We start from the raw sequence: 13653 nt of genomic DNA, 5'->3' as shown, positions 1-13653 counted from the left end.
ATCTAGTCTATTGTTGAATTTCTCAATTGTATTTCTTATGTTATTTACTGAATTCTTTAACTCCAAGATTTCTGTTCGAGTTTTTTTTTTTAATGATATTCATCTCTGTTGAATTTCTCATTTATTTATTTTTATTTATTTGTTTGTTTTTGAGACAGTGTCTTGCTTTGTCACTTACGTTGGAATGTAGTGGCACAATCAGAGCTCTCACTACATCCTTGAACTTCTGGCCTTAAACAATCCTCCCACCTCAGCCTCCCAAGTATCTGGGACTACAGGCATGCACTACCTCACCTAGCTAATTTAAAAACTTTTTAGTAGAGACAAGATCTCGTTGTGTTGCCCAGGCTGGTCTTGAACATCTGGGCTCAAGCAGTCCTCCTTCTTCAGCCTCCCAAAGCGCTGGGATTACAGGTATAAACTACCATGCCTGGACAGATTTTTTATTTAGATCATGAATTGTTTTTCTGATTTCATTGAATGGTGTGTTTTCTCTTGTATCTCACTAAGCTGTTTTAATATCACTATTTTGAATTCCTATCCAGGCATTTTATAGAATGCCTTTGCTTTGGGGTCTGTTACTAGAGAATTACTATGTTCCTTTGGAAGGGTTATATTTCCTTGCTTTCTTGGTTCTTGTATTCTTATGTTGATATCTGCCTATCAGGTGGAATGGGTGCCTCTTCCAGTTTTATGGGGTAACTTTTATAAGGATACATTTTCCCCATAGATATGTCCTATAGTGCTGGTTAGGTAAGGATGCTTTAGTTTTGGTTGTGGATGGGTATGATTTCTTTGGCTGTATTCAGTGTTAGTGGTATCTGCAAGTACCTCACCAGCCTAGGCTCTGGGTGTTTATGAAGTCAGTGGTGTGGCTCTGCTTGAGGTAAGGGCCACCAAGTGGGCCAATTCTCAGGTTCTGGGGGGCACACACTGGGCATGGCATCTCTGCTGGTTGCAGGGATAGTATTGCTGGCAGCAGGCACCAGGCATGCTGGTTATTGCTTCCAGGATACTGGTGTAGTACATGATGGCTCTGCCATTGGAGAAGATGGGTTTGCCGGCAGCTGTAGGCACCAGGTGGGCCAGTCATTGGTCCCTGGGAAGCCTGCACCTAAATGATACTTTTTTATTTTGGTTAAAAAAAAAAATGTAGGCCGGGCGCGGTGGCTCAAGCCTGTAATCCCAGCACTTTGGGAGACTGAGGCGGGTGGATCATGAGGTCAAGAGATAGAGACCATCCTGGTCAACATGGTGAAACCCCGTCTCTACTAAAAATACAAAAAAATAAGCTGGGCATGGTGGTGCGTGCCTGTAATCCCAGCTACTCAGGAGGCTGAGGCAGGAGAATTGCCTGAACCCAGGAGGCGGAGGTTGCGGTGAGCCGAGATCGCGCCATTGCACTCCAGCCTGGGTAACAAGAGTGAAACTCTGTCTCAAGAAAAAAAAAAAAAAAAAGTAACACAAAATTTGTCTTAACCACCTTTAAGTACAGTGAATCCTCACTGAACACCATTGATAGATTCTTGGAAATTGCAACTTTAAACAAAACAACATTTAAGAAAATCAACATTTTTTCTCATCAACATTACAATAAAACAATATTGAATGAAATGATGTTATTTGAGGACCTGCTCTACATGTTTTTGCTTAAAGTTGTGGTTTCTAAGAGCCTATTGATGACATTAAATAAATATTTACTGTATACAATTCAGGGATACAGAAAATGTGTCCCTATTAAAGCTACCCCACAAATTGGAAAAGGCATCCATTCCACCAGATATGCAGATATCAATATAAGAATACAAGAAGCAAAAAAGCAAGGAAACATGACACCTCCAAAGGAACATGACACCTCCAAAGGTAATTGGGGCATTGAATACATTCACAGTGTTTCACGATATATCTCCAAGATGTTTTTGTCTTGCAAAACTAAAACTCTATACCCATCAAACAAAAACTCTCATTTTCCTTTCCTCCCAGTTCCTGGCAACCACAATTCTACTTTCTTTTTCTTTATGTTTGAGTACTTTAGATACCTCATATAAGTGGAATCATGCAATATTTGTCTTTTTGGTTTAGTTTACTTAGTATAATGTCCTCAAGCTTCATCCATGTTGTAGCATGTGTCAGAATTACCTTCATTTTTGAAGGCTGAATAGTATTCCCTCGTAAGTATATACTGCATTTTAAAAAATCAATTCATCTAATGTGAGGATTTGTGTTGCTTCCACCTTTTGGATGTTGTCAATAACGTTGCTATAAACATGGGAGTACAAATACTTCTTCAGGTTGCTGCTTTCAATTCTTTTGGATATATATCCAGAAGTACAGTTTCTGGATCACATGGTAATTTTATGTATTTGTTTTTTTAGGAGCCACCATACTGTTTTCCATAGCATTTGTACCATTTTACAGTCCCACCAACAGTACAAATGTTCCAGTTTTGCTACATCTTCACCAACACTGGTTATTTTATGATTTTTAATAGCAACCATTATAATGAGTGTGAGGTGAAGTCTTACTGTGGTTTTGATTTGAATTTCTCTGAGATTAGTGATGTTGAGCATCTTTTATATGCTTCTTAGCCATTTGTAAATCATCTTTAGATAAATAGCTATTCAAATCCTTTGCCTATTTTTTCTTTCATCTTTATTTTTATTTTCATTTTTTGTAATTGACTGCCTATTTTTAAATCAGTTAATTTGATTTTTTGTTGTTGAGTTGTAGTTCTTTTTGCCACAGGGTCTCATCTGTCACCCAGGCTTAAGTGCAGTGGTGTCATCTTGGCTCACTGCAACCTCCTCCTCCTCGGCTCAAGTGATTCTCCCCCATTAGCCTCCTGAGTATCTGGGATTACAGGCACACACCACTATACCAGGCTAATTTTTTGGTATTTTTTGTAGAGATGAGGTTTTGCCATGTTGCCCACGCTCATCTTTTAACTCCTATGCCCAAGCAATCCACCTGTCTTGACCTCTCAAAGTTCTGGGATTACAGGTGTGAACTACTGCACCCAGGCTGGAGTTTTTTTTTTTTTTTTTTTTTTTTTTCTTTTTTTTTTTTGAGACGGAGTTTCGCTCTTGTTACCCAGGCTGGAGTGCAATGGTGCGATCTCGGCTCACTGCAACCTCTGCCTCCTGGGTTCAGGCAATTCTCCTGCCTCAGCCTCCTGAGTAGCTGGGATTACAGGCACGTGCCACCATGCCCAGCTAATTTTTTGTATTTTTAGTAGAGACGGGGTTTCACCATGTTGACCACGATGGTCTTGATCTCTCGACCTCGTGATCCACCCGCCTCGGCCTCCCAAAGTGCTGGGATTACAGGCTTGAGCCACCGCGCCCGGCCCAGGCTGGAGTTCTTTATGTATTCTGACTACTGGCCACTTATTGGATAGATAATTTGCAAATCTTTTCTTCCATTATATAGGTTAACTCTTCATTTCAATTGATTTGTGTTCCTTGCTGCACAAAAGTTTTTAAGTTGGTGTTGTCCTGTTTAGCTATTTTCACTTTTGTTGCTTGGACTTTTGGTATTACATTCGAGAAATGGTTGTTAAATTTAATATCATGAAGCATTTCCTCTATGTTTCCTTCTAAGAGTTTCATAGTTTTAGGTCTTACCTTTAGAGCTTTAATTCATTTTGAGTAATTTTTGTATGTGGTGCAATATAAGGATAAAACTTCATTATTTTTGCAAATTCAGTTTTCCCAACAACTTATATTGAAGACATTGTCCTTTCCCCATTGAGTGGTCTTGGAACCCTTAACCATATATTTAAGGGTTTGTTTATAGGCTTTCTCTTCTATTCCATTGGCCTACATGTCTGTCTTTATGCCAATACCATACTGTTTTGATTATTATCTTTGTAATATTTTTTGAATTCAGGGAGTGTAAGTTCTTGAACTTTGTCCTTTTGGAAAATTGTTTAGCTATTTGAGGTCACTTGAGATTTCATATAAATTTTAGGGTGACTTTTTCTATATCAGCAAGAAATGCCTTAGGTATTTTGATGGGAATTGAAATAAATGATCTTTGAAGTTCTTTGTGATATTAAAGTGACATAGCTTATATGTTTCACTGAAGTAGCAATTCAGTTATGGGATTATTGTTCAATTCTTTACCTCCAGATGAGAAGAAGGGACATTTATTCAGCTCCTCCTACATGGTAAGCATTATTGCAGCACTCTGGGTGAGACATCATTGGTATTTTTGTTAGGATGACTTGCTCTGCTCCGCATGGAAAAGCCAGGATTCCTGCAGAGTTAGAAGCCCAGGTCTGTGTCCTTACAAAGCTTGTGCTCTTCTTGAGCTATGCTTCTGCCCCCTCTTCCATTGCCCAGAAGCTTTCCAACAGTTGACAGAGTTTGCACCCAATGCTGATGGGTGTTTATCTTTTCACTGATACCACAACCCTTGTGGGAGTACTGCCTGCTATTGTCTTTAGGGGGTTGTCACATAATTTTTTTTTTTTTTTTTTTGAGATGGAGTCTTGCCCTGTCGCCCAGGCTGGAGTGCAGTGGCACAATCTTGGCTCACTGCAACCTCCGCCTCCCAGGTTCAAGAGATTATTCTGCCTCAGCCTCCTGAGTAGCTGGGACTAGATGTGCACCACCACAGCCCAGCTAATTTTTGTATTTTTAGTGTAGACGGGGTTTCACCATGTTGGCCAGGCTTGTCTCAAACTCCCTACATCATGATCCTCCCAACTTGGCCTCCCAAAGCACTGGGATTAAAGGTGTGAGCCACCACACGCAGCAGTCACAGAATTTTTAAATGTGCTATGATGTATATCTGAATACTTATAGTGCTGAATGGACAGATATATTTGGGGAATCATGATGTTGGACTTTCATTTTATTTTTTAATTGAATAAAGTTCCACCTAGACTTTCTTCCTTGTTCACGTGTATGGGACTAAAGTCTTGCTGATAAAAAGGGAATATGCTTCTCATAACCCTTCCTTCTCATCTCTATTCTACCTGAGATTTCCAGCCCTGAGTGAGTAATGCAAGTGCTCCAAGATCATGCTGCAAAGACAGTCATGCTAGCTCCACATCATCCATCTTTTGTGGCTTCCCAGCGTTTGCATCATTGCAACTATGACCAAGTCTGGGAGAATATTTATAGCAACATCAACTTTTGTCAGGTACTACGGGAAGAAATAACCAATATGCCTTTTTATTTAACTTGCCACCTGTGTGTAGCCCTTAGATATTTACTCTGGTGTTTTTTTTAAAACCCTCCCCACCAAAATCTGTATTATCTATCCAGGTTTATTTTCATTATAAGAAATATTAAGTGCTAATTAAAAAGAAAGATATAGGCCGGGCATGGTGGCTCACGCCTGTAATCCCAGCACTTTGGGAGGCTGAGGCGGGCAGATCACGAGGTCAAGAGATCGAGACCATCCTGACCAACATGGTGAAACCCAGTCTCTACTAAAAATACAAAAATTAACTGGATGTGGTGGCGCACGCCTGTAGTCCCAGCTACTTGGGAGGCTGAGGCAGGAGAATTGCTTGAACCCGGGAGGTGGAGGGTGCCGTGAGCTGAGATCATGCCACTGGACTCCAGCATGGAGCCTGGCAACAGAGCGAGACTGTCTCAAAAAAAAAAAAAGAAAAAAAAAAAAGATATGAAGAAGTGTAACATAAGATGTTGTTCCTACAAGGACAGATACTTAAACCAATAAATACCAAGGCAGGCTGTACATTCTAGGGCTAAGCCCCCAATGTGTTGAACAGTTATTAAATACTGTATTTAGAAAGTGGTCCCCAAAGGGTTGATTCTATTGGGGAAAGCCCCTTCCTTGAAGGAGAGGAAATTGAGCTGGGTTTGAAGGAAGCATAAGATATAGGGAAGTGGTGGGGAGGAAAGTAGGGAGTGCGTTCTAGGAGGTACAGCAGGAAGGGCATGTTGAGGAGATAATGGATGTGATAGATTCAAAGTCAGCTTAGTTAAGTGGAAGATTCCTGTGGAAATATAGTGAAAAGAAAAGATGTTTGTTTGTCAGGGAGAGGTGCTGGTAGTGAATGCTCATGCATTCCGGAAAAAGGAATCTATGCCTTATCCTATAAGGAAAATATTTTATACAAAGGTATATTTTTAAGGAAAATTAATGTGGCAACAAAATGTTAGTTGGACTGAAAGAGAAAGAGTTTGGAGGCAAGGAAGCCAGATCGGTAGCTGCTGTACAGGATAGGCATGAGGTTTGGAAGTGAAAAGAAGTTTATTCACAAAGCTAGTAAACATGTGTCTTTACAGTGGTACCATAACATTTTTGAAGCTTTTATCTGATATTATTTGTCACTCTAAAGGAAGAGTTTCATTTCGTTTGCCTGTTTAAGTTGGGAAGGCCCAAATATGTTTCTAGTCTAAGGGGAGGAAGCAGTAGAGAAGAGGAGATAGAAATATGAAAAGGGAAATGTGAGAAACAGATGACCCTGGGGAAGAGGAGGGGTTGGGACGAAGAAACCAGATGGAGGAGTAATTTTGAGAAATCAAGAATGACATCACATTCCTTGAGGTGAATGGGATACGTAGAATTTTCAGGTGTCGAAAGGTAAGATGTGAGTGCTCCTGGCTGGTCCTGGCTGTCTCAGAGAGAGGAAAGAGGTGGAGGACATCTGCATTAGTGAAGTGGACAGCAAGAGTCACATGTGAGGAGGTACATGGCTATGGGAAAGGTCGCAGGACCATCAGAAAGAGAAAAATACATGAACGACTGCATAGTCAAGAGGTTTCAGGTAAAACTCAATGCTATGAATTCTAGTGAGCCCCATTTGTGTAAATTCTATTACTTTCACCCCTAAACATGATTGTAGAGTGCCTGAAAATTGTATAGAGTCAAAGGTATGGGGAAGTTGGGTAGAATGTTGGAGAAAGAAGCACTGTCATGTTCCATTATCCCAGGCTGGATATGGGGAAAAGAGAGACCTCAAGGTGTCTAGTGAGTTATGGATTAGTTGGGAGTGTGTGCGCATGCTGTGTGCACACGCACGCACACACACACACATACACACACTCCTCTAAATGTTCAGTTTGTTTGGGCAAGGATCTAGAGATCTAATGAGGAATGAGTTGGCCACGCAGATCAGGAGCAGAGGAAACATATCACAGCATGGATCTCCCTGGCCCCTGAATTTCTTGACAGGATATGCAACTACCAGTGAGTGACACACTCCTTGGCTGGCATCCTGCCAGAGTTGAAAAAAATAGCCACATTTTTTTTTCTATCCCATTACCATTTTACAACTGAAGTATGTGTCACCATTTAGGAAAATCTTACATGAACAAGGAGACATTAAAAAACATTTGACTCTCCTGTTCTTGAAACAAACATAGAGGCTATAGAGTAGGGGAGAAAGGAATGAGAAGGCAGAGTCTATCCCAGTGTCTCAGAACTGTGTCTTTGCTTCTAAGATCCTGGACTTTCTTAGATCATTTATCTCATTTTTTTCCTTTTTCTTGCTTTTTTTTCCCCTTCCTTCCTTTTCTTCCTTCCTTCCTTCCTTCCTTCCCTTCCTCCCTCCCTCCCTCCTTCCTTCCTTCCCTCTCTAACTCCCTCCCTCCTTCCTTCCTTCCTTCTTTTCTTCCTTCCTTCTTCTTCTTTTTTTTTTTTTTTTTTTTTTTTTGACAGAGTCTCACTCTGTCACCCAGGCTGCAGTGCAGTGGTGTGATCTCAGCTCACCGCAATCTCTGTCTTCCAGATTTAAGCGATTCTCATGCCTCAGCCACCTAAGTAGATGGGATCACAAGTGTGCACCACCACCTCTGACTAATTTTCATACTTTTAGGAGAGATGGGGTTTCGCCATGTTGGCCAGGCTGGTCTTGAACTCCTGACCTCAAGTGATTCACCTGCTTCAGCTTCCCAAAGTGTTGGGATTACAGGCGTGAGCCATCATGCGAAGCCTCGGACAGTTTACCTCTTGGTGCTGATGTAATAATCATCCTTTACCCGGGAGTTCTGGTATTAACATCTGAGAGCCATCAACACAAATCTCTTTTCCCCTTGAGTGAGAGACTAGGGGAGTTAAATTCCAGGGGTCCACAAAGGGGTGAGAGGAGATGAATAAGAGTGAGGAAAGGTAGTGAGTCAGAGATGAAGAGCTCCATGTTTGAAATGATGGAGAAACAGTAAGGTCCAGGGTGTGGCCTGGCCACTGGGCAACTGAGTTGTAGCAGTGCCCATAGGCACTTAGGGGATTAAGGGGGTTACCTCTGTAGGACCACTGTGCCAGTGAAAAGCAGAAGGTAAACAGTGAGAGCAGAAGATGGTAGCTCAGGTAAGTGCCGAGTGGCAGAAAACACCGAGCTACCCCAACAGTGTGAGAAACTGCTGGAAATCGAAGTAGGGAAAGCTTCTGCTTCTCTTCTCCCAGCCATGCAGTGAAGGGGACAACTAACACTTTTTACTCCTACTGCTTTCTTCCACTTGCAGAGGGGATGGAAATTCAGGTACTGTTAGGATGCAGTCTGTGTTTTCACCAAAGTCTGCTTTTAATGCAGTTGCCCAAATAAACAGAAAAGAAAACCACTTGCTCTAGCTATTTACTGACATATAAATGTTGTTCTTGGAATCTTGGAATTCCCCAAAGGGAGAAAAATATCAGCACTACATTTGGAAGTTGACTTATGGTAAACAGACCATAAAGAGACTAATAATACCTGTAGATTTTCAGATTCCAGAGATAGGGCATGAGGGAAGACACACGACACACACCCATCACTCCATAGATTAGGATCACAAAAGTTTACTACTTTCTCATTCATTCATTCCATGATTATTACATGGATATTGCCTTTGTATCGGGAACTATAATTGGGTGAGGGGATGAAACAGACCCAGTCCCTGCCCTGAGAGCAACATACAATAAACAAGTGAACAAAGAAAGAAACCTACATCTCTATCTTGTGAGTGTCACTAAGAAAACAGGGGGCAGAGAACAATGGGTGGAGAGGAACACCCGCTGACAAGAGGTCAGCCAAATCTTGGGGTGGGAGGATTGAGTTGAATTTCATGAATGAGAAGGAGGCAGCCGTACAAACGGCCTGGAGAATAGAAGTATTTTCTTTCTTTTCCTTTCCCCTTTCCTCTTTCCTTTTTCCTTTCCTTTCCCTTCCCTTTTTCCCCCCCTTTCCTTTCTCTTCCTTTCCTTTTTTCCCCCTTTCCTTTTCTTTTTTCTTTTTTTTTTTTTTAAATGGGTTTAAGAATCGAAATTCTGAGACAACAGCCAACATTTTCTACTTTTCTTCACATTTCCCCATGGGTGTCACTTTGTGACCTCCTTGAGTATTTCTGCTTTGACCAAGAGTTACTTTATACTGTATCAGGGCCCCACTGATAGCATATAGCCATTCTGGATGTTAAATGCTAGTCAAATCAGATGAGGATTAAGTAAAAATGTGGCAGCTAGGAGGAGTTACAGGAATGTGGGTATGAATCTTTTATTTTTTTATCGCATTTTAGGTTTTGGGGTACATGTGAAGAACATGCAAGATTGTTGCATAGGTACACACATGGCAGTGTCATTTGCTGCCTTCCTCCCCATCACCTATATCTGGCATTTCTCCCCATGCTATCTCTCCCCAACTCCCCACCCGCCTCTGTCCCTCCCCTATTTCCCCCCAACAGACCCCAGTGTGTGATGCTTCCCTCCCTGTGTCCATGTGTTCTCATTGTTCAACACCCACCTATGAGTGAGAACATGCGGTGTTTGATTTTCTGTTCTTGTGTCAGTTTGCTGAGAATGATGGTTTCCAGGTTCATCCATGTCCCTACAAAGGACACAGACTCATCATTTTTGATGGCTGCATAATACTCCATGGTGTATATGTGCGACATTTTCCCTGTCCAGTCTATCATCGATGGGCATTTGGGTTGGTTCCAGGTCTTTGCTATTGTAAACTGTGCTGCAATGAACATTCGTGTGCATGTGTCCTTATAGTAGAATGATTTATAATCCTTTGGATATATACCCAGTAATGGGATGGCTGGGTCAAATGGGATTTCTATTTCTGGGTCCTTGAGGAATTGCCACACTGTCTTCCACAATGGTTGAACTAATTTACACTCCCACCAACAGTGTAAAAGTGTTCCTATTTCTCCACATCCTCTTCAGCATTTGTTGTCTCCAGATTTTTTAATGATCACCATTCTAACTGGCGTGAGATGGTATCTCAATGTAGTTTTGATTTGCATTTATCTAATGACCACTAATGATGAGCATTTTTTCATATGATTGTTGGCCTCATGTATGTCTTCTTTTGTAAAGTGTCTGTTCATATCCTTCACCCACTTTTGAATGGGCTTGTTTGTTTCTTTTTTTCTTGTAAATCTGTTTTAGTTCTTTGTAGATTCTGGATATCAGCCCTTTGTCAGATGGGTAGAGTGCAAAAATTTTTTCCCATTCTGTTGGTTGCTGATTCACTCTAATGACTGTGTTGCTGTGCAGAAGGCTGTGGAGTTTGATTAGGTCCCATTTGTCTATTTTGGATTTTGTTGCCAATGCTTTTGGTGTTTTGGTCATGAAGTCCTTGCCTATGCCTATGTCCCGAATGTTTTTGCCTAGATTTTCTTCTAGGGTTTTTATGGTGTTAGGCCTCATGTTTAAGTCTTTAATCCATGTGGAGTTAATTTTAGTGTAAGGTGTTAGGAAGGGGTCCAGTTTCTTCTTTCTACACATGGCTAGCCAGTTTTCCCAACACCATTTGTTAAACAGGGAATCCTTTCCCCATTGCTGGTTTTTGTCAGATTTGTCAAAGATCAGTTAGTTGTAGACGTGTTGTGTTGCCTCTGAGGCCTCTGTTCTGTTCAATTGGTCTATATCTCTGTTTTGGTACTAGTTCCATGCTGTTTTGATTACTGTAGCCTTGTAGTATAGTTTGAAGTCCAGTTGTGTGATGCCTCCAGCTTTGTTCTTTTTGCTTAGAATTGACTTGGCTATGCGGGCTCTCTTTTGGTTCTATATAAAGTTTAAGGTGGTTTTTTCCAGTTCTGTGAAGGTCACTGGTAGCTTGATGGGGATAGTGTTGAATCTGTAAATTACTCTGGGCAGTATGGCCATTTTCACGATATTGATTCTTCCTAACCATGAACATGGATTGTTTCTCCATCTGTTTGTCCTCTCTTATTTTGTTGAGCAGTGGTTTGTAGTTCTCCATGAAGAGGTCCTTTATGTTCTTTGTTAGTTGTATTCCTAGGTATTTTATTCACTTTGTAGCAATTGTGAATGGCAGTTCGTTCTTGATTTGGCTCTCTTTAATTCTGTTATTGGTGTATAGGAATGCTTGTGATTTTTGCACATTGATTTTGTATCCTGAGACTTTACTGAAGTTGCTTATCAGTTTCAGGAGATTTTGGGCTGAGACAATGGGGTCTTCTAGAATACAATCATGTCATCTGCAAATAGAGACAGTTTGACTTCCCCCTTTCCTATTTGAATACCCTTTATTTCTTTTTCTTGCCTGATTGCTCTGGCTAGACTTCCAGTACTATACTGAATAGGAGTGGTGAGAGAGGGCATCCTTGTCTAGTGCCAGATTTCAAAGGGAATGCTTCAAGTTTTTGCCCATTCAGTATGACATTGGCTGTTGGTGTGTCATAAATAGCTTTTATTATTTTGAGATACGTTCTGTGGATACCTAGTTTATTGAGGGTTTTTAGCATAAAGGGCTGTTGGATTTTGTCAAAGGCCTACGCTGCATCGATTGAGATAATCATGTGGTTTTTGTCTTTGGTTCTGTTTATTTGGTGGATTATGTTTATAGACTTGTGTATGTTGAACCAGCCTTGCATCCCTGGGATGAATCCTACTTGACCATGGTGGATAAGCTTTTTGATGTGCTGTTGCAATCTGCTTGCTGGTATTTTATTGAATATTTTTTCATCTATGTTCATCATGGATATTGGCCTGAAGTTTTCTTTTCTTTGCTGAGTCTCTGCCAGGTTTTCGTATCAGGATAACATTGGTCTCATAAAATGATTTGGGAAGGATTCCCTCTTTTTGGATTGTTTGGAATAGTTTCAGAAGGAATGGTATCAGCTCCTCTTTGTATGTCTGGTAGAATTCGGCTGTGAACCCATCTGGACCTGGGCTTTCTTTGGGTGGTAGGCTCTTAATTGCTGCCTCAACTTCAGACCTTGTTATTGGTTTATTCAGGGTTTTGACTTCTTCCTGGTTTAGGCTTGGGAGGATGTAAGTGTCCAGGAATTTATCCATTTCTTCCAGGTTAACTAGTTTATGTGCATAGAGTTGTTTGTAATAATCTCTGATGATGGTTTGAATTTCTGTGGAATCTGTGGTGATATCACCTTTGTCATTTTTTATTGCATCTATTTGATTATTCTCTCTTTTCTTTTTTATTAATCTGGCTAGTGGTCTATTTTGTTGATCTTTTCGAAAAACCAGCTCCTGGATTTATTGATTTTTTGAAGAGTTTTTTTTGTGTCTCTATCTCCTTCATTTCTTCTCTGATTTTAGTTATTTCTTGTCTTCTGCTAGGTTTTGAGTTTTTTTGATCTTGCGCCTCTAGCTCTTTCAAATTTTGATGACAGGTTGTCAATTTTAGATCTCTCCTTGCTTCTCATGTGGGCATTTATTGGCATTTATTGCTATATATTTTCCTCTAGAGACTGCTTTAAATGTGTCCCAGAGATTCCCAATGCAAAGAAACTAAGAACCTTGAAAAAAGATTTGATGAAATGCTAACGAGAATAAACAACTTAGAAAGGAATATAAGCGAATTGATGGAGCTGCAAAACACAACACGAGAACTTTGCGAAGCATACACAAGTTTCAACAGCCGAATTGACCAAGCATAAGAAAGGATATCAGAGGTTGAAGATCAACTCAATGAAATAAAACGAGAAGTCAAGATTAGAGAAAAAAGCGTAAAAAGGAATGAACAAAGTCTCCAAGAAATATGGGACTATGTGAAAAGACCTAATCTACGTTTGATAGGTGGGTATGAATTTTAAAGTTGTGTTCCTGTTTTGAAACATGTAGTGGTCGGGTGAGGATTTTAGCATCTGCATGCTGGTCAGCATTTTAATTCTGAATTTGGCAAGTGGCAACCAATACCTCATGACAGACAAGTTTCTTAAGGGCCTTCTGCATAAAGAAAAACAAACCTTATAGGACTGTCTGTCCATTTTGGCATCTCTGAGAGAATAAATATAATCACTAATTGTAGCACAACTTCAGAACAGCTTCTGATCAATTCTCACTGAATGCCATTCACCAGTAACCTTTCCTTTTTTTGTTGTTTGTTTTATTTTTGTTTTTGACAGGGTCTCACTCTGTCACCCAGGCTGCAGTGCGGTGGTGCCATTTCAGCTCACTGCAGCCTTTGCCTCCTGGGTTCAACTTATCCTCCCGCCTCAACCCCTAGAGTAGCTGGGACTACATATGGGTGTGTGAGTGCACACCATCACTCCCAGCTAATTTTTTTTTTTCTTTTGGTACAGACAGATGGGGTTTTACCAGGTTGCAAAGCAATCTGCCTGCCTCAGCCTCCCAAAGTGCTAGGATTACGGGCATGAGCGACTCACTATGCCTACCCCCACTTTCCTTTAGGGAGTTTTTAAAATTTATTTTGAAATAGTTTGAGATTTACGGAAAAGCTGCAAAGACAGTACAAAGAGTTCC

The 13653-nt window shown here is 40.7% G+C and overlaps 1 non-coding gene across 1 annotated transcript in view; it reads left to right on the top strand.

Moving 5' to 3' along the window:
• Positions 1-939: 939 nt before the first annotated feature.
• The window catches only part of CCDC162P (coiled-coil domain containing 162, pseudogene), an 88255-nt gene continuing 75541 nt past the window's right edge, over positions 940-13653 (top strand). The window contains exons 1-2 of the transcript XR_012517118.1: positions 940-1080; positions 1716-1863. This is a non-coding gene — a transcript (coiled-coil domain containing 162, pseudogene). The remainder of the gene's footprint in view (positions 1081-1715; positions 1864-13653) is intronic.

The sequence above is a fragment of the Saimiri boliviensis genome, chromosome 4 (genome assembly GCF_048565385.1).
Source record: "Saimiri boliviensis isolate mSaiBol1 chromosome 4, mSaiBol1.pri, whole genome shotgun sequence".
In the NCBI taxonomy this organism is placed as follows: domain Eukaryota; kingdom Metazoa; phylum Chordata; class Mammalia; order Primates; family Cebidae; genus Saimiri; species Saimiri boliviensis.
This window is presented reverse-complemented; position numbering and strand designations above follow the sequence as displayed.